The following is a 20,585-nucleotide window of genomic DNA, read 5'->3' on the forward strand; positions in this document are numbered from 1 at the left end:
TACCAAATATATAATAATTAAAGGTCACTTTATGCCTATATCTATATTTGGCAATTGGTTTATGTGTGAAATAATTAAATTATACTACAAATTTTTGTAAAAGTGAATTAGTTATAAAAATTAATACAAGACCATTTATATAAACAAAAAGACTTTTAAAAGTCATTGAGCTGAGTTTCGACTTTGATTCCTGAACAGTTTAGAGGAGTACTCTATGAGTATGTGGAACAACACACATGTGCCTGACTTCATCCTGATGGAACTGACAGAGTCTGAAGAGATCCAGTTGGTGCTCTCTGTGCTCTTTCTCCTGATATACCTGGTCACTGTGCTGGGGAATATAGGGATGATACTGATCATTCACCTGGATGTACAGCTTCATATTCTGATGTATTTTTTTCCCACTCACCTGTCATATCTTGACCTCTGTTATTCAAATATCATCACGCCTAAAACCTTAGGCAACTTAGTGACTTCCAACAAGATTACTTTATTCATTGGCTGCTTCACACAAATGTTCTTTTTTGTACTCTTTAGTGCTACTGAATGTTTTCTTCTCCCCTAAATGGCCTACGATTGCTACACAGCCATCTCCAATCCTCTACACTATCCAGTTCTTATGTCCACAAGACCGTGCCATACCCTCCTCACTGGGTCCTATAGGATTACTTTTCCTTTGTCAATGTGATTTTCATGAGTAGATTACATTTTTGCAACTTTCATATAATCCATCACAATTTCTGTGACACATCCCCAATTTTAATCTTGTCCTGTGAGGACACACTTGATGTTGAAAGGATGATAATCCTTTTTGCTGGTTCCACCTTAACCATGTCCTTTCTCATAATATGTGCTTCCTATGTGTCAGTTCTGTGTACTGTCCTGAAAATTAGTTTCATCTCAGAAAAGCAAAAAGCCTTGTACCTCCCATCTCCTGAAAGTCACCATCTTTTATGGCACTGTGATGTTTACTTATTTAAAACTGAAGAAGTCCTACTCTTGGGAAAGGATCAAGTGGCTTCTGTTTGTCACACCATTGTGATCCCCATGCTGAATCTTCTTATTGATAGTCTTAGAAAGAAAGAAGTGAAAAAATGCTTTGATTAGAGTCATGCAGAAGAGAGGGGGCTCCAGGTAATTAAAATATCAGTGATGCTAAACATTTAAGCTCATCTTTTGTTCATATTGGGTATGTCCTTGATCTCTTTCTAAAAAGAAATTAATCCTTTGGTTATATTTGTCTGGAGCTGTCCATTCATATGAAAACATAGTCTTAGACATATATAAAGTTATGATTTTAGAACTCCAAATGGCAAATGGAAGTCTTGAAATATCTCTTAAATATTTGGTGTCAATATGTGTTTTAAGTGTAACAAACTAATGTGCAAAATGTGATGTGGCATGCATACTGTAATTTTTAGAGAATGTTGTTAATGATGAGAGGTATTGCTGCAAAATTTGTACAATTTTCAAATCACTCTGTGAATTGAATTCACATTTAAAAACAGATAAAACGGGAAACCATTAGATATTCCCAAAATTGTTTTTAGAGTAAAATATTGAAGTTATATGAGGTTAAAGGAAAGTGGTATATTCTAAGTTTCAGGCAATTTGGAAAATAATGACATTTATTAAAGAAGAGAAACAATGTGGCAATTGGAGACAATTTTATATATGTTCTTATAAGTGAATAATTGTGATTGCATATCTATATATAACAAATACAAACAATGTTTCTGTCATTTCCTACGTACTGATCTGCAACTTTCTGCATTCACTTAAGACTTTGACATTTTGCAATCTCTTTGTTAATGATGGCTGTGAAATGAATGCGTTCTTAATATACGAGCAAAATCAAGACTAATCCTCCAGTGCTTTGAACCTGGAATATTGTAAATATTCTAAGTTAATCCACTGGCTGTGTGATACCTCTTATGTGTTTTCTGGTAAACATTTGAAAACTGTGCTTGTCTGACAAATCACAAATTTTAGCAAACCACTTTCATCTCATGCCTTTTTGTTTATAATATCATTTAAAAATAAATGTTTGCATTCATTGTTTGACTCTCTTTTTTTACATTTTTAATAGGAAAAAGTTGTAAAGTAAAAATTGATGTGATGATGAATTAGGTTTGTAGTGTCTCATAAACTTTGGTGACTTAAGAGTACTTAAGTCTCCTTTACTTTTATTTTTTTCTTCATTTTGGAGAATCATAGCTTTATTTTTCTTTGATATTTCAATTTTATTTTTGAAAGCATAATTTTCTTTTCCTTTTTTTTTTTCAATCTTGGGATTAGAACTCAGGGATCCTGAACTTGCTTACATTTAAATGCTGGTCCACTTGATTCTGACCTCCAGCCTATTTTGCTTTAGGCTATTTTTTTTTTTTTTCAATTAGAGGGCCTTGTTTTTGCCCAACGGCTTTGGGACAGGATCATCCTATGCACCCCTCCCGTGTACCTTAGATGACAGGCACATGGCACATTGCCTTATTTTTTGAAGTGGGATAGCACTAGCTTTGTGCTTAGGCTGTCTGATCCTCCCAATGTCAGAACTCCTGAGTAGCTGGGATTATATGCATGTGCCAATATGTCTGGCTTTATAATTCCATTTTCTAGTTATTTAAATTTTTGATTTTAAAAATTGTATAAAAATTGGTACATATCCAACCAATAGGATTTTTATAAATTATTTTGATACTTATGCAAAGCTTTTTAATTTAAAATTATATTTGAGCTGGTGGAATTATTCAAGTAGTAAGAGTGCCTGCCTAGGGATAGTGAGGTCCTGAGCTCAAACCCCAGTACTGCCAAAGAATAAAAATAGAAAAACTTAACATTATATTTGAATGTTTTCCCCAAGTGCTTTCTGTGTGCTTAAAGCGCATATTCCATATTTTATGATTCAGAAATTAACAAGTTTTTTCAAATTTAAAATAGTTAACTAATGTATTAAAATCTTTTAAGTATATATCATAACCCCCAAGTTTCTTAATCTACTCTATTTAACACTTTTTTAGCATTGGTATCTGTGTGATATGGAATCTATACTTGTTGGCATTCTAACCTTTTAAAATTAGAATTAAAAATTTAGCAAATCCTTATTCAATCATATCTTAGTAAATTTAATGCTTATGTTAGGTGCTTTTAACTCATCCTGATGCTTTAAATTCCTTATGGCACTTGAGATATTTGTGGGCACTTTCTACTTTTCTAACCATTTTATAACATTTACTTTTATTTCACTTGTGTTTGTCTGTTTCTATGATACAGAAAATTTATGCTATTTGTGTTAGCAAAAATGGTCAATGACATCAGTAACTTTATATTCTGTTTTAAGTTGAGAAAATTCTTGAATTTTAATTAAAATAAGACATCACTTTCATAATATAGACTCAAAAGCATTTATGCTATTTATATTTATCCTATTTATATTTATTGATATTAAATAATTATTTAGACAATATGAAAGATCAAAACTATTTAGGTTTGTCATATAATTTCAAAATTACATCACCACATGTTATATTTCATGTTAGATGGTGTCTGAAATAATTTAAATTATCCTTTAGTTAATGACACCATGTCAAAATGCAATGAAAAAAAGACTACAATGCACAATGACAAAGTATGAATATTTTTGCTTTAAATAATTGATGGAAAAATAGTAATTGCAATAAAACATATTACTTGGCACTTACCAGGCTTCAGACAACAAACAAAGAACATATATATAACATATATATATATATATATATATATATATACACATATATAAACAACTTATATATATATATTATATATATATAGTAGGTTTACAAGATTACTGGCATTTGTAGAATAGCAATAAAAAAGCTTTAATCTGATATACTTTAATGTCATTCTTTTCATGTGTTCAAGGAAAGGCTTACAAATTTCATTGAATTTTCTTTTTATTTAATACATCTTACATTTTTTCATCAATACAAGTTGATTCTATGCATAGAATAAATTTTAACTCTACTTCAACACTTTACCAACATCCAAGGAACTATGATTGTGTTTTGTTCTTGAGTTTCCTTTTTATCATAATTATTAGCAAACATCCATTGTCCAGGGGGGACTCATTGTGCCAATTCTGAATAGCCTTTGATTGTACATTGTTTAGATTCCCTCCATTATCTCCCCCACACAACCCCCTCACCACTCCACTTAAAACAATTACAGAATTTTCATTATGAGTTTTGTTTTATACACATATATGAAGCCAATCAACCATGTTCCCTCAAGTTCATCTCCTCTATTCACCCTCACCCAACTCGCAAGTACCCCCCCACACACATGTACCTATTTTACAGTCCTGATTTTTACTTTTAATTTCAAAGCCAATGTTCAAAGGGGTTACTCCATGCATCCCAGCTGCAAGTACACTTTACTTTGATCAGTTCAATCCCCTCTGACTAAATTACTGATTCAGGTGTCTAGTTCTTATGTGTGGTTTGTCATTATTCTTATTATGAAATAAACGAAATTATACTCAAGTGTTCAGATATAAAACATAGCATCTAACAGTACAGTATATTCTCTATCATTGAACATAGTGGTAGTATGAAGTAGTAGATTTGATCTTCTATTCAAAAACTTGTAAGATTTTTTAACTCAGGATGAGCAAAACGCCAAAGCTTTGTTATTGCCAACTGATAGAAATGGCACTGCTCTCCTTCCTTGTCTCTATAAAACTCATCCTTTATATCTGTTATGCACACTTGGTTTTTACTGCATGAATTTCCTACTATTCTCAGCAAATTTTAGTCCTGACATTGTCTGGAAAAGTTCAATTTCTTTCCTTCCTAAAACTTCATGCAAATAAGTGTATTTTTTCCTTATTTTTTTCTTAGGAAGATCGTTCCTTACCACTCTATCTAAAATATCATAGCCCTCCATCATACTGCATTAGTATTTCACAGTAGTTATGACTACCTGATAGTTATAGCACTAAAAAGCACTTGCCTTTTGCTTTTTGTGTCTTTACCGATGATTAGGGAACTATGAGCACCAGATTTTTTCCACAATACAGAATAGCACCAGAATAAGTCTATTTGGTTGCTGTAATTTATAGATGATGAAACTGGAACACAGAGAGATTAAATAACTTATCCATGGCCACACAACTAGTTAAAGAACAGGCACACATTTGAACTCACACAGACTTGCCCTAGAGCTCCCATTACTTATGGCCATCCTATTGTATGACTTGTTTTGATAGTATCCTGTTATAATCAGATTGTTTCCCTTTTTGCATTAAAGAAAGCATAAACTAAAAATATCAGAAATGATTGATAAATGTATGTTTCTTCAAATATTATCAAGAGCTCTAGAGGTGCTGTGGGCAGCTAGTATGATTTCAGCAGCAGTAAATCTTCTCAAACATTCAGATAGTCTAACATATAGAATAATAAACTTGGTAATGGACTGCACAACATGAAGCCCGGGTGGAAAAGTGTATTAGTTGGGATATAGACTTTTCTAGTATTAAAAAGGGATTCAACAATAGATTGACTCTAAAAAAATTAAAATATCCTTACAAATAGCCTCATTCTCATTGCTCTTGCACTGAACAAAGTGTCTGGGTCACTACTATTTACATGAAAATCCAGGGACTCAAGTGCTTCTTTGCTATTACTCTACTACTTCCCAGCTTTTGCCTTCTTCTACATGCTTAACGAGGAGTTCATCCAATCTGAGGTAAAAGTCTGCATTACACTTTGAAGGAAAAGTGAGATTTCTACACTTGAAAAATTCTTCCAAACTGTTTGTTCATGTGGATGGTCTTTATTAAATAATCAAGCAATTACAGGACTACTCTGATTACCTATTTCTTCTGATGTATGCTCATTTAATAATTAAATTAGCAAATTGTGTTCATAGTTTTTCTATTTTTAATATTATGTGGAAACTGAGGCAGGATAGATCAGAGAAAAATGAAGCATGAGGAAGAGGAATTCAAAATTCAGATATAATCATTACACTAATGAATTGCTTGATAAAAAGCACACAGAGACTACTTTCTTTGCTTATTCTTCACAATCCTTTCTAAGCATCAATATGTACATTTTTTTTTTAAAACCCAGCTATCTCTCTCTCACCTTGCCAACTTTTGCAAATGATAACTGTGGAAACAGGGCAAGAATAACTTAAATAATGATCCTTATTCTGGAAAAAATTTGCAAAATGTCTCCTTCTGTCACAGAAGTATTTGCTAATGAGGAAAAATCTTATCTTACAGAGGGACACCTGACTTACAAAAGAACACCTGATGAAACCCATCCTTTGTTTATGGAGATGATCAAGGAAAATAGACATCTATATCACAGGGACTCAAATTTAGAAAACTGAACAGATATATCTCTAGGCTTGATTGATAATGTCAAAATATTGAAACAGCAAAAATGATTGAGTGTACCAGGTTTCCAGAACAAAGAGAAACACTCAAACTAGAGTACCTTAAAGCCAAATCTCAACTCAAATTTTCTCCATATGTACCCTTAATGTTAATGCACTCAGTGTGCTTCTTATCAGATGTAAACACACCCACATCTGTGTGTTTTATTTTCACATTTGCAGATCCTTTCCTAAACTTTATGGACTCTACTGATGGGCTTATTAGAGGAATTATTTGTCTCCTGTTGTGTTTGTATCTGTTCCTTTCCCATATTTCACTGGACACATTTTATAGCTTCCAACTGTCTTTTGTTGTTGTTTACCATCTCCAATAAAACTTTATTTAAACAATTGCAAGACCTTTAGTAAAAGATGATCAGAAATATGTGTATTTTAGCTTGTTAATTACTTTAGACATTATTATGAGCACAGAGTGGTATGGTCTTTCAGAGAAGACATTGAGAGTAATGTAAATACTGTCATTCTAGGACATGCTTGTATTGTGGCAAAACCTTCCTCCTCCCATTTGCTGAAAATAAAAAAAAGTTCAGGGGTTTCTATGTGATCTTATCATTCGTTCAAATTTAGATTGCTGCAATGCATGCAAACTCAAGTCTTGCATAGGTTCACAGAAAAGAGAAATAGCAAGACAGGTAAGTGAAGTAAATGATAGGAAGGCAAAAGAATAAGATGAAAGAAGACAAGCACTGGTGGCTCACACCTGTAATCCCAACTACTCAGAGATCAGGAAGATCACAGTTTGAAGCCAGCTTGGACAAATAGTTCCCAAGACCCTATCTCAATAACACCTTTCACAAAATAGAACTGGTGGAGTGGCTCACTGTGTAGGCCCCGAATTGAAGCCCCAGTACCACAAAAAAAGAAAGGAATAATAGTGAGAGACAGCACATAAAATAACTACAAAGAAAGATGTTTTAAAAAGTGAGTAAAACAAAGCCAAAACAAAAAACCAATAATGCAAACCTACAAGTCAGTTACCATTCTTAGGAGAAAAGCATGAATCACTCTCCTTGGTAGGGCTGTCATTTAAAGTTTACTGTGTGAGGAGAAACAATATGCTAAGTCTTTGAATTTCTTGACTTTACAAGATAGACTCTGTATACAATGACAGTCAATGCTTCATCTCTTAAAATCAGATTGTTTTACTTTTAGAGGAACTTTGAATATAGGTTCTTCTATCAAACATTTATTCCAATACAAATTGTGGCTCCTTTTTGCATAATGGGTCAAAAAAAAAAATCAAAGTCTTAATTACTAAAAATTATTGGTTTCATCTCAATCACCTATTTACAACTTAACTCTTGTTTTTTGTTGCGAGGCTGCAAATGGAAACCAAGGTTTCATTTATACTAAGCTAGTGATACACCACTGAGCTGCATCTCAACTCAAGTATTAACTCAAAGAAATGCTGGGTTTTGTTTTGTTTTTATTATTCATTTATTCACATGTGCATACATTGTTTGGGTCATTTCTCCCCTCTGCCCCCTCCCACCCTGCCACCACCCTCTCTTCCCCTTCCCCCATGCTTCCAAGCAGAACCTGTTCTGTGCTTTTCTCTAATTCCATTGAGATTCCTCACATTGCTTTCATGTACAAATGTGTTACAATCCAGGTTGATTTATCTCTAACTGATCTTTACACTGGTTCCTGATCCACTTCTCATGTTGATCTCTGTCACTTTAAGGTTTCTGTATTAATTCCTCTGGAGTGAGGAAATCAAATGCTTCATGTTTTGGGTTTTCTATCTAACCCTGTACTTCCTGTATATGTTCTCCTTTTGTCATGTAACCCAAGTCCTACAACATTGCTGTATTTGCTCTAGATCTAAAGATCACACAACAAAAGAATGTTGTTTTGATTACTATAATCTGCTGAGATTTTTCTAGTAGAGTCACAGGACAATCACATCCTTGGGAAATGATGGGAAATCTTCAAAAAAACATATTTAGTCTTAATGATTCTTCATATACAGAAATTATGGAACAATTATTAATAGAGTATAGTAAGTGAAATAGGAGGATGAGTTTATGTAAAAAACATTTTTTTAACTTGGACCATGTTTAACATGTTTAAAACTTTTCAATAAACACAAGGATATTCCTCAAAGATCTATGATAATGAAAAAACTAGGGACTGAGTCATGACTTGGAATTCAGCAGCATGAATCATAGTGAAGGACTGAAGGACGTACTGCAGGAGGTCCCAAAAGGCAATAAGTGGTCAAGGAGACACTTCTCCTCCCTAGGAAATGCCTGTTTGCATCTGAAAGGCATCTCCTGCCATCAGGCAATGCAAATAGGTTATAAGTCTGTCTGTGCTTTTATTCTCAGAGCAGGCTCAAGAACCCTGAGCATCTGAAATTCCTGCACGTGTCATCCGTGCATCATATTTGGCGACCACAAAGGGACAAGCCTTCACCTGAGGTCAGTATAGGTTGTGCCAAACTGGGAAAGACAGCCTAGGAATGTGACCATGAACGTCCGGCACTCTGGTAGAGTCTGTTTTCCAGGAGAGAACCCCCCACCATGGCCTAGCTACAGTGGAACTCTCAGTTCGACCTTTTCTCTCTCTCTCTCACTGTCCTTGTTAAGAAGGGTTTCTTCCTTGGGAAACTGAGGAAAAGGTCCGAGCCCAACACAGCTGTACGACAGGCAATCTGAGGAAACTCAGAGGCCGGGCAGGGGTTTATACTGCACTGCCAATGCTACGTGGGCAGAACTTGACTTCAGTGCACCGAGGTATTTTCTTTTTTCCTCTCCTTAAACACTAACACTCTCTTTCAAGATCTGACTAGCTTAAAGGGAGGTCCAAAAACAGCAGGTTTTGTCTTCAAGGAAAGTTTGTCTTCAAGCCACAAAAGGTGTTCTGGCCAGGGCACTCCCCGGTGTCACCCAAAGGCTGGAGACGCAACTTCCTGACCCACCCTGAGGCCCCAAAGGCAGCTAAGTCTTGGACCTCTCCAGCCATGTCCATGGCAAACAGACAATCAGATCGCTCATGCTTTCTTCATGGTTTCCACAGCCCGAGAGTGGAGGTCACCTCTTGCTTCCAGTGCTCCAGTACTGCCTTTGGCAGGATCAACCTGGACAGCAGGTATGATCAATAATCCCTCATGCATTGAGCCTGGAAACTCTTTTTCCTCAACTCTCAGCCTCTGCTTCCCCTTTCCCAGGCAGTTCAGGATAAGTGTCCCCCTCCCCGCCTTTGCTGAAAATAGCAGTGAGCTTCTTTCTTCAGGGAGTTTTGGGAAAATCCCTACAGGCATCAGAAAGTGCTAGTCTCCAATTTAGGCTTAACTGTCTGTGTCAATCATCAAATTAACAGGTTAAACAGGTTCTGCAGCCTGCCATCAGGGAGAAAAAAAAAAAAAACAGTTAAAAGGCAAAAACCTCAGGTCTCCATTTTTGCCCCTTACTAGAGCAAAAGCCTTCAGATGTTCTCTCTCTCTCTCCTTTCACAGAAAGCATATATGCCTCACAGGATATATAGGGGAACAAAAGTCTACTCCATTTATATTCCCCATCCATGCCTCTAAAGGGGTCCTCCTTCTGGCCATTAAAGCCCTCTTGGTTACTTTGATAGAGTTATTTTTTTAATTACAAGCATTCAGGTGATAGAGGAGAACTAGGCCTACCTGGGTCACAGTGCAAACAGACAAGTCAAAATAGATGAGACATTTGTCAAAGATCATCTCAGGGGGGTGGGTGCAACTGAGATACCTATCTGTAAATCCTCCATGACTCTACCCACGAGTGGCAGTGGAAGGAGCAAGGGAGAGCAGGATGCCCTCTCCCACTAGATTTTCTCCTCATCTGGGGATGCTTAGATAAAAGGAGAAACCTCTGTTAAGGTGACCAATTATCCTTGTTTCCCTTTTTAGATGGGAAATCAAGCCTTAAGGATCAAGGAAGGATCCCCCCTTGCCTACTTATTAACTCAAGTTTTATTGCACCCAGGCTTGGCCACAGTATCCTCTGGGAGATGAGGAAAGATGGCCAGAAGGAGGGAGCATTAATTATAATACCACTCTTCAATTAGATATGTTCTGTAAAAAGGAGGGAAAGTGGACCAAAGTTCCATACATTCAATTGGTTCTTTTTCCTAAGAGACCACCCAGAATGGCTAAACAAATGCAGTCTAGATACCCAGACTATGGTAATCCTTTGCAAAAAGCCCCCAAACTCTCTTGAGCAAAAACAAAACCCATCTAGTGCTCCATCAGCTCCCCCTCTTCCCCCTTACCCAGCTACCTCACACACAAGACGCTTTCTTTCAGGACTCTACTCCCTCCAGTTAATTCCTGGAGGGGACAGAGCTCATGTTCCTTTTAGAGTGAGTGAACGTAAAGAAATAAAAAAGGATTTAGGAAATTACACAGAAAATCCAGATCAGTATGTCCAGGCATTTAGAGAAGTCAGCCAAAACTTTGAACTGAGCTGGAAAGATGTAATGCTATTGCTGTCTCAGACCCTCACTTCTCTGGAGAAACAGCCGGTTCTAGATCAGGCAGTCACAGCTGGAGACAATTATCACTTAGATAAAAGTAGCCCTACAGGCCTGCCTCCTACTGGGCCCTCACAGGAGAGGAGGGGGAGGGAGAAGAAAGACAAAGACATTGGATACCTAGAAGGGAGCCTCAATTCCCAATTCCAACAGGAGATCAGGCAGTGCCTAGTTATGACCCTAAGTGGGACCCTGAAAATGACAAGGATGAATGGAGCTGTAACCATTTCATCCACTGCATTCTTGAAGGACTAAGGAGAGCCAAGGTAAAACATCTTAATTACTCCCAAGTCACAGCTGTACAGCAAGGACCCTTAGAAACTCCAGTAGCTTTCCTTCAGAGACTTAAGGATGCTTTACAAAAACATATCAACGTTATACTAGAGTCACAGGAAGAGGAAATCATCCTAAAAGATAAATTTCTAACGCAGCACCAGATGTCCATAAAAAGCTTCAGAAATTGGTGGCTGAAGGGAGCAGAGATCTGGACCAATTGGTCAGTGTAGCCACATCTGTATACTTTAACAGGGACTTAGAAAAAGAAAGGAAGGACCTGGAAAGGGAAAAGAGAAAGGATAAGCGGCAAGAGGCTCTGATCACAGTGCTCCGCTCCGAGAGGCTCCTCCTGGGCAAAGTCCAAACCTGAGGACATGCTTTCAATGTGGACAGACAGGCCATTTTAGGAGGGAGTGCCCCTGGAGAAAGCTACCTCCAGGACCCTGCCCCATTTGTCAGGGAAAACATTGGAAGGCACACTGTCCCCAGTTCTCAGGGGAACCTAGGTCAGAGCCTCCCACCCAATGACAGGTCCCGGGGCCTCCCATATAGGCTTCTGTAACCACTATAAAAGCAGAAGAGCCCCAAATTAAGCACCAGGTCAGCCTCCTTATTGATACTGGAGCCAGTATCTCAGCTATTCCTTTCTCTCCCGGACCCAGGTCCTCCAAGAAAATTACTGTTCGAGGCATATCAGTCCAGCCTCTAGAACGTTATTTCACTCAGCCTGCTCCTGGGGAGACTTCCATTTCTGTCACTCCTTTTTAATTGTCCCAGAAACCCCTACTCCTCTGCTAGGGTCAGGCCTTCTATCCAAATTGGGGGTACAGCTACTTTTACCCCCAGCAGAGTACTTTTGCTTGCCTCTAAGAGAGGAACAAGTAGAGCCCACAGCGTGGATGGAAGGACACACTCTGGGACAGGCACAAACAGATGCCCCAGTCCTAATTCATCTCAAGGACTCCTCCTGGTTTCCCCATCAAAAAATATCCTTTAAAGCCAGAAGTTAAGGAGGGGCTAATTCCCATAACCAAAGACTTAAAGAGACAGGGACTGCTAATAGAATGCTCCAGCCCATATAATACTCCTATTCTCGGTGTCAGGAAGGGACCTAACAAATGGAGGCTAGTCCAAGATCACTGCCTGATCAATGAAGCAGTAGTGCCTCTCCATCCTGTAGTTCCAAATCCCTATACACTTTTAGCCCAAATACCTCTGGGTACTACTTACTACTCTGTCCTGGATTTAAAAGATGCCTTCTTTTGCATTCCCTTACACCCTAAAAGTCAACCTATCTTTGCCTTTGAGGACCCCACAAGAAAGTCTGGACAGATCACTTGGACTGTCCTCCCCCAGGGATTCAGAGACAGCCCCCACCTCTTTGGGTTAGCTCTAACCCAAGACTTGGAAGAATGGCAATATCCACAAGCTACTCTGCTGCAATATGTAGATGACCTCCTGCTCTGTGGACCAAATGAGCCTGTTATTTCATGAGCCACTGAGTTCTTACTAAACTTCTTAGAAGATAGAGGTTATAAGATCTCTAAAGAAAAACCCAATTGTGTCAGTCTAGGGTTACATATTTAGGTCTTGTCCTGGAGAAAGAAATGAGGTCTCTAGAAGAAGACAGAATCCGTCCAATCCTGATGTTTCCTCTACCTAAAACTCTAAAACAATTGAGGACCTTTTTGGGGGTCACAGGATACTGTAGAATTTGGATCCGGGGATATGCAGATCTAGCCAGGCCTTTATATCAAATCCTTAAGGAAGCACAGAAGGATACCCAGCCCTTTATTGAATGGGATGACAAGTCAGAAAATGCATTCCACAGGTTAAAGAAGGCTCTTATGACAGCTCCCACCTTGGTCTCCCAATACAAGACAAGTTTCAATTATATGTCTATGAAAAGGGAGGACTGGCCTTGGGCATGGTGACTCAGCTCTGGGGCATCACTCCCCAGCCAGTAGGCTACTGAAGCAAAGAGTAAGATCAGGTAGCCAAGGGATGGCCAGGAGGCCTCAGAGCAATGGCCGCAGTAAGCCTTCTAGTGCTTGAAGCTCAGAAACTTATCCTAAACTGCCCCCTAATGGTTTATACACCACACGACCTAGGGGGAATTTTAAACTAAAAAGGAGAACTTTGGCTATCTGACAGCTGTCTACTTAAATATCAGGCCCAGCTTCTGGGAGGGACAGAAATAACTTTAAGGACCTTTCAGAGCCTAAATCCTGCATCCCTCTACCAGAGGCAGAGGGAAATCCTGAGCACTCGTGTGAGGAGGTACTTATGGAAAATTATGCTGCCTGACCTGACTTAACTGATCAGCCCTTAAAAAACCCAGATCTAGAATTATACACTGGTGGCAGTTTCTTTGTCAAGAATGGTGTCAGACATACAGAGTTTACAGTTGTGACAGAATTTGGCATCCTCAAATCTGGTCCTCTTCCTCCTAATACAAGTGCTCAATTGGCAGAATTAGTGGCCCTAACAGAATCCCTAAGACTGTCAAAAGAACAGAGAGTCAACATCTATTAAAAAAAAAGATCAGGAAAGTATGGTTTCCTGATCTTGCATGCTCATGCAGCCATTTGGAAGAAAAGAGAAATGCTAACTACAGTAGGAGCAGCTTCCCATAGAAATAAGGGAGGTTACTTTAATAGTTTTAGGGACAACAGCATTAGTTGCAGCCTTTGCTGGAATCAGCTATGGGGTAATTGCCAATCATGTAACTGCAAAAAAACCTAACCAAAGTGGTAGAGGATACCTCAGACCAGGTAGGCCTTGCTATTAAGGACATACAAAGGTCTTTGTCGTCCCTTGCCTGTATGGTAACGGACCACTGCCTGGCCCTAGGTTTTCTTTTGGCCAAGCAAGGGGGGATATGTGCCATTGCCAATACCTCCTGTTGCACATATATAAACACTTCAGGCATTGTAGAGGAACATGCAGATTACATTCTCCAACAGGCTAAATGGCTCTGGAAACAATCTCTTGAAACTCAGGTTTCTACTCAGGTATGGGAACAAATAAAATCCTGGCTGCCCTCCAGGACTTGGTTCCTACTCTTTCTGGGGTCTATAGTTGCCCTTATTCTCTTGCTTGAGTTTGGGCCTTGTATTTTGAACTTGTCAAGTTTGTTTCTTCTCACCTAGAATCCATCAAACTACAAATGCCTCTGGCAGAGATGGAAATGACTTACTACCGCAGTCCCCTTGACAACCCCTCTTGTGGTCAGCTCTGATGCTGCGGACCCCTTCATTGCCCCCTATCAGCAGGAAGCAGTTACTGAATAGACCTCGTTGTCCCTATCCCTAACAGTAGTTAGGGCAACCATTGAGAGGGGGGAATGAAGGACTGAAGGATGGACTGCAGGAGGTCCCAAAAGGTGATAAGTAGTCAAGGAGACACTTCTCCTCCCTAGGAAACACCTGTTTGCATCTGAAAGGCATCTCCTACCATCAGGCAATGCAAATAAGCTATAAAACCCCACTCTCCACCCTGATCCACAAGATCACCAGTTTCCCGGTCCCCTGCATTCTCCAATATGCAGTCTTTCTCTTCTCTTTTCTCCAACTAAATTCTCTAAAAATCTTTCCGACCACTGCTGTTAGAGTCTGTCTGTGCTTTCATTCTCAGAGCAGGCTCAAGAACCCTGAGCAATGAAATTCCTGCACGTGTCATCCGTGCATCAATAGCATCAAAACAGGGCAGCTTTCAAATCTTGTAGAAGTGTCTTTTAAGACATATTTTTATTTGTTTTCTTCATACTTGGGTGTACTACCAACAAACATTGCTTCCAGTTACCAGTGTATTTTCTGCAGTTTCACATGAATCTGATCCATTTCTGTTAAAATGTTGGATCAAGAAAATATTGGATAGTAGAAAGAACTTTATTTATGAAATGAAAATCTATGCATGAGCTAAGCACGTCTAACACAAATACTGATGCCTGGTTTGATCTCAGTATGTGAATGGATGAGATAATTGCAGCAACATCTGGAAGCAGAGGGATTCAAGAAGGAACAATTAAATTCATAGTGAGTGCCAGAGACTTATGACCAAAATGAAGACATCTGAATTCAGAGAATCCGTAGGAAATTATTTTCACATAATCATTATAAATTAAGTTATAAAATGCTCTGAAGGCAGAAATATGGGTGTATCATTGATTACTTAATACACATGTGCTTGAAGGTACTCATAGGTATATAAATAACACAATGCATTGGCATTTATGATATGCTGTATTACAGGAATGCATAATGCTTTATTTGAAATCTTTAAGGAATATAAGCCCTATTAATTAAAGGCAATAATTTCTCCTTAGTTTCTCCATAAAGATATAGACTTACAACAAACATGAGTTTTTAAATCTACTCAATTTACAAAATGAACTTCATTTGTAAAAGTTTCTCTTAATAAATTTCTCACTGTCTCCTTTTACATCTCTGTTCCTCAAACTATAGGTGATGGGATTCAACATTGGAATCACAATGGCTTAAAATGTTGACACTACCATGTCATGCTCCAAGGCATAGCTGGAAGTTGGTCTTATACACATGAAGAGAATTGTTCCATGATATATAGACACTACAGTTAAGTGAGACCCACACATAGAGAAAACTTTTTGTCTACCTTCAGCAGAACACATTCTCAGAATGGCCAACAGGATAAAGCCATAGGAGACCAGAACAATCAAGATAGTAACTGTTTCAATAGAACCCAGGAAGTAGAAGAGAAGCTGGTTAATTTGCATTTCAGAACAAGAAATAGCAAGCAGTGGATGGATTTCACAGAACACATGCCTAATTTCCTTGGATCAACAGAAGGACAGGGTAAATGTGACCACTGTGTGCAGGGTAGCATGTAAAATGCCACCAAAATAGGAAGCAATGATGAGTAGCACCTAGACTCTGGGTGACATGCTCACTGAATAGAAGAGGGTTGTAGATGGTACATATGGGACAAATGCCATTGCACCCACAAAAAGCACTCTGTGCTTCCAAAATTAACAAGGAAAAACATCTGAAATAAACAATTACCATATGTAATGGATTTATTCGATGCCAGGAAATTGACTAATATTTTTGGGGTAACATAAGTAGAATAGCAGGAATCCAAGAATAATAAAACACTAAGAAAATAGTACATGGGGTTGTGAAGGTGGGAATGACCAAAACAACTATTCCCATTCACAGTGAAAAGATAGATGGCAAGAAATAGTAAAAATAAGATGACTTGCAGGTCAAAATCATCTGTGAAGCCCATCAGTATAAACATGTTTACATCAGTTACATTGTATAACTGAATCCTGTATAATTCCATATCTGATTAAATATGACAATTCCATTATTAGTGGTTTTAAAGTCAATACTCTGTGAATATAGAACCCACCAAGTTAAGTCATCCGTTTACATTTTATAAAGGCAAAATGAAAACATGGCCATTGGTGGGATCTGCAGTGATGAAGGCATTGAGTCTAAGTAGATGCATTTCTCTGTTTAAATAAATTGAAGAAATTATTTTTTAAACTTTTGGCTAAATCTATGGTTCTTTCCAGAGTCCATGGAATGATTTTTTTCTAATATTCCCATTCTTAAAAATGAAGCATTCCTACTCATACCATGAGAATGGGACAAATTTAAATGAGAAAAAATTTGAAAATAATTTAATAAATATTATTAAATAACTGGAACATAAGGAAAATGAGACACTTAAAATTGTTGTTCAGGCCAGCTTTTCTCACTGACACATTTCATGTCCTGTCTTCTGACAAATGTAAAATTTGGATGTTACTGAAGGGACAGTGATGAACAGAACAGATGTTCTTCTGGCTAAAGGTACACGATGTTTGAAAACAAAAAATAATGTATGTTATTTAAATTTGTGGTCTATTTTTGTTTTTTTCTTTTCTTTTATTTCTTCAAACAAATATTAACTCATGATTCATTTTTGCTCCCTTTGGATTTTTTTGTAGTATTTATTTCTAATTTTAATATAATACCCAGATCTAATGTCTCAGTCATGTGCTTATTATTCTGAAAAGCCGTAAGAATATTTTTATGCATATTTGTGTCAGAAATAGCTCATTGCCATTCCATTAATGTGTTTCAATTCTTTTGGGTATGCTAAAATTATAACAAATTCCTAAAATAATACTAACATTACTAAAATCACTAAAAAATGATAATTATTTGCAGAAGCTAATGCTAAAATAGTAAAATTATAATAAATGTCACAACTGTGCAAAAACAACAAAAAGGTGCAAAGTCAACTGATTATGAAAATAATGCCTCTGTTGTTAAAATACAAATATTAGATCCACTACAACTTACCACAGAATTTCATCATAAGGACTGAGGATATAAAGTGTTTGTCTAAAATGTGCAAAGCTCAGTTTAATTCACAGTCACAAAAGGAAGATAAAAGTATATTATATATCAGATTGTATTTTAAGGAATGAAATATCTACAGTGTTTAAGACTGAGCTGAAAGCAGGGTTATACATATGATTTGTATTCATTAAGTAACACTACATATTTCACATTGAAACCTGTCACAAAAAAGAGACAGGCAATTGAAAACTATTTAGGGCTGGCATGGTGGCACATTAATCACAGTAATCAGGACGCTGAGACAGGAGGTTCTCAAAGTCAATCTGGGCTACATACTGAGACCCTGACTCCAAAATAGATTAAGTAATTTAAATAAATAAAAGGAAAAACACAATGTTGATAAAAATTAACTATTCTTAGTGTTAGGGTACGAGGCCGGCCATCTTCTGAGAGGACAAAGGACACTCGAGACAAAGGAGGTCACACAGTGAGGTTTATTTCTAGCCAGGCTAGGGTCCGAGCATTTGCCTGACACAGCAGGTTTCAGCAAGGACCCTGAGAGAAAAGTTTAAGCAGATCTTATACTCTTTAAAGCATCAATCATCATCACATAGGAATTCCTCATGCCCCTGGGGTCACATTTTCCTGATCTTGCCCACATCCTGATCTTGCCCACATCCTGGTGGTAGGATAATATTATTTTTTGGGAACTGAGGAAACACCAGAGGCTTACTTATCAGGTTACAAGGAATGTGTTCTCCCATAAATTAGGGGCTAGTAGTGGAATAGAAACCTAAGGTTTAGATAAGAACAGCAGGGAGTCCTGCTTTGGAAAGTTTATTTACAAGTGGAGACAAAGGAAGGCAGGGATGGGTGCTTATTTCTGCATGGTGCCTTTCATCTCGGTCCCAAACTCTTGTATGGCTCTATTGAGCAATTTCTTACAGCTCTGTCTGAGGTTACAGCTTTTAATTGACAGTTTACCATGTTTTACAACCCTGTTTCAAGGCTATCTTCCTCTTCACGAGGTTACCCAAGGGTCATGCCAGTAATAGCTGATTTCTAGGCTAGGTGGGCTGCCAGTTAAAGGCCCCAACATTTGGAGACAGTCACATGTCATATGTCTTTGTTTTCCAAGAAAGATCTTAGATCCACTTGAAAGATATTTCTAACATATAGAGTAAAACTCTTCTTAAGTGTTGGATTAAATAGAAATGAACAAAAATGTTCATTTAATTCTTAGAGAATTCCAGACTTCTAAAATAAAATAAATAGCACGTGAGAAATTTCTGTAAAAATTATGACTACTCACACATTATTTACAAACACACAATATTTCTATTTTAATTTGAGTGATTTTGTTAATGAAATAACTTATGAACCATGAATTAACAGTATATATGTAACATGTTTAATGTACTGTGTATGCATCAAAAATGTACATTTTTCTTTAAAAAGCTTCCTTCTCTTTCTTTGTTTCCTCTGCCCTCTTTTTTCAAGTCTTCAAAGGTATGTATGCAAATGTTTATTGAAAAGTGTCAGGAGCACAATAAGAACTAGGCAGGCAGTATTAAACACAGTGAAAATAAAAATATGTAAGCATTTTTTAAAGTAATGATAGGAGTTCCACCAATGTAATTCTTATAAACTAAATATAAACATGTTGACTGACATACACAGGTAAAATTAAGCTGCATTACAAATCTTCCTCTATTTCCCAAAGTTGTCAGATAAAACAAAGTTTTATGACTTCCAAATTTTGCTAAACTCTAACAAAATAAATGAGGAATCATAAAAAAAAATTTCATCATAGCAATGAGCAATCAATGCTTTTCTCTTACCTTTGGAATTGAACTGGTTGCTCAATTAAGGAAAACTATAAATATGATGTGTTTTAATACTTATGCAAGGTCCTGAACCTATTGTCAAGTCCACAGGGATGATCCAAGAACAATACACTAGCTCTCTTCTGGAACAGAAAAGTACCAAGGTCTTTCTTCCACAGTAAACAAGTTAATGATTTAACACAAGGAATTGTATCATAAAATCTATTACAGGAATGTGCACTAGCACCTGGTATAAAATGACACCTTATGGCAAAAAGCATATTCACAGAAGAAGCAAATAAATCTGATGAATCAGAATGTAGTTCAAGCTCTGACATTAATATGTGCAGTTGGTTTAATAAATTCTCTGAAATCTGTTTTTTTCCTGTTAGAAACATAACCTGTTTTATTCTCTTGATATACTGTAAACATATACATATTGAGATAATATAAAAATTAAACTCAAGACAGAAGTTTCCAATGGAGATTACTACCTAAACTTGTTTACATTTTAAGGTGCTATAAATCTAAGTGGTATGAGAATTTTAAACTTATTGAAAGTTTAAAGGAGGACATTGCATATAGATGCACATAATTAGGCTACTACCCATGAACTGGACATTTTCCCAGGAGATTTAGGGAAATATATAGAGAATTTTAATATTCTATTTTATAGAGCATCATATTAGAGCTGGCACAGTAAAAAAATTAAACTCTTTAATTTCATGTGGTCTTACCTTGCCTTGGGACTCTGATGTTCTAATCTTTAGACATGATTGTCTATGTAATTAATAAACTCTGTAAAATGTGAAAAATAAGGAAATGGTCAAGAAAAATAAGCCACAGACTGAGTGATAATATTTTCAAAAGAAAAATATGATAAAACACTGTCACTGAAATTTAATAACCTAAAACTCAGCAATAAGGAAAAAAAACAGCCTGTTTAAAAGTCAGCATTTTCTCTCAAATAGGGAATAACAAAAAGGTGTCCACTCTCTCCACTATTATTGAATGTAATGCTTGAATTGTTAACCAGAGCAATAAGGCCAGACAAAGAAATTAAAGGGATACAACTTATAAAGAGATAAGCCAAACTTTCTGTTTATGCAGACCTTAGCTCCTTAAAAGCCCCTAAAGCTCCTACCAGAAGTCCCTTTTTTTTTTTTTTTTTTTTCCCTTGGAAGGGGACAAAGTGGGGAAGTTT

At 37.1% G+C, this 20,585-nt stretch overlaps 1 pseudogene; it reads left to right on the top strand.

The window, feature by feature from the left end:
• Positions 1-214: 214 nt before the first annotated feature.
• On the top strand, positions 215-1,153 carry LOC141424059 (olfactory receptor 8H1-like; annotated as a pseudogene).
• The last annotated feature ends 19,432 nt before the right edge of the window (positions 1,154-20,585 follow it).

This window comes from Castor canadensis, chromosome 1 (genome assembly GCF_047511655.1).
Source record: "Castor canadensis chromosome 1, mCasCan1.hap1v2, whole genome shotgun sequence".
NCBI classification, from domain to species: Eukaryota; Metazoa; Chordata; class Mammalia; order Rodentia; family Castoridae; genus Castor; species Castor canadensis.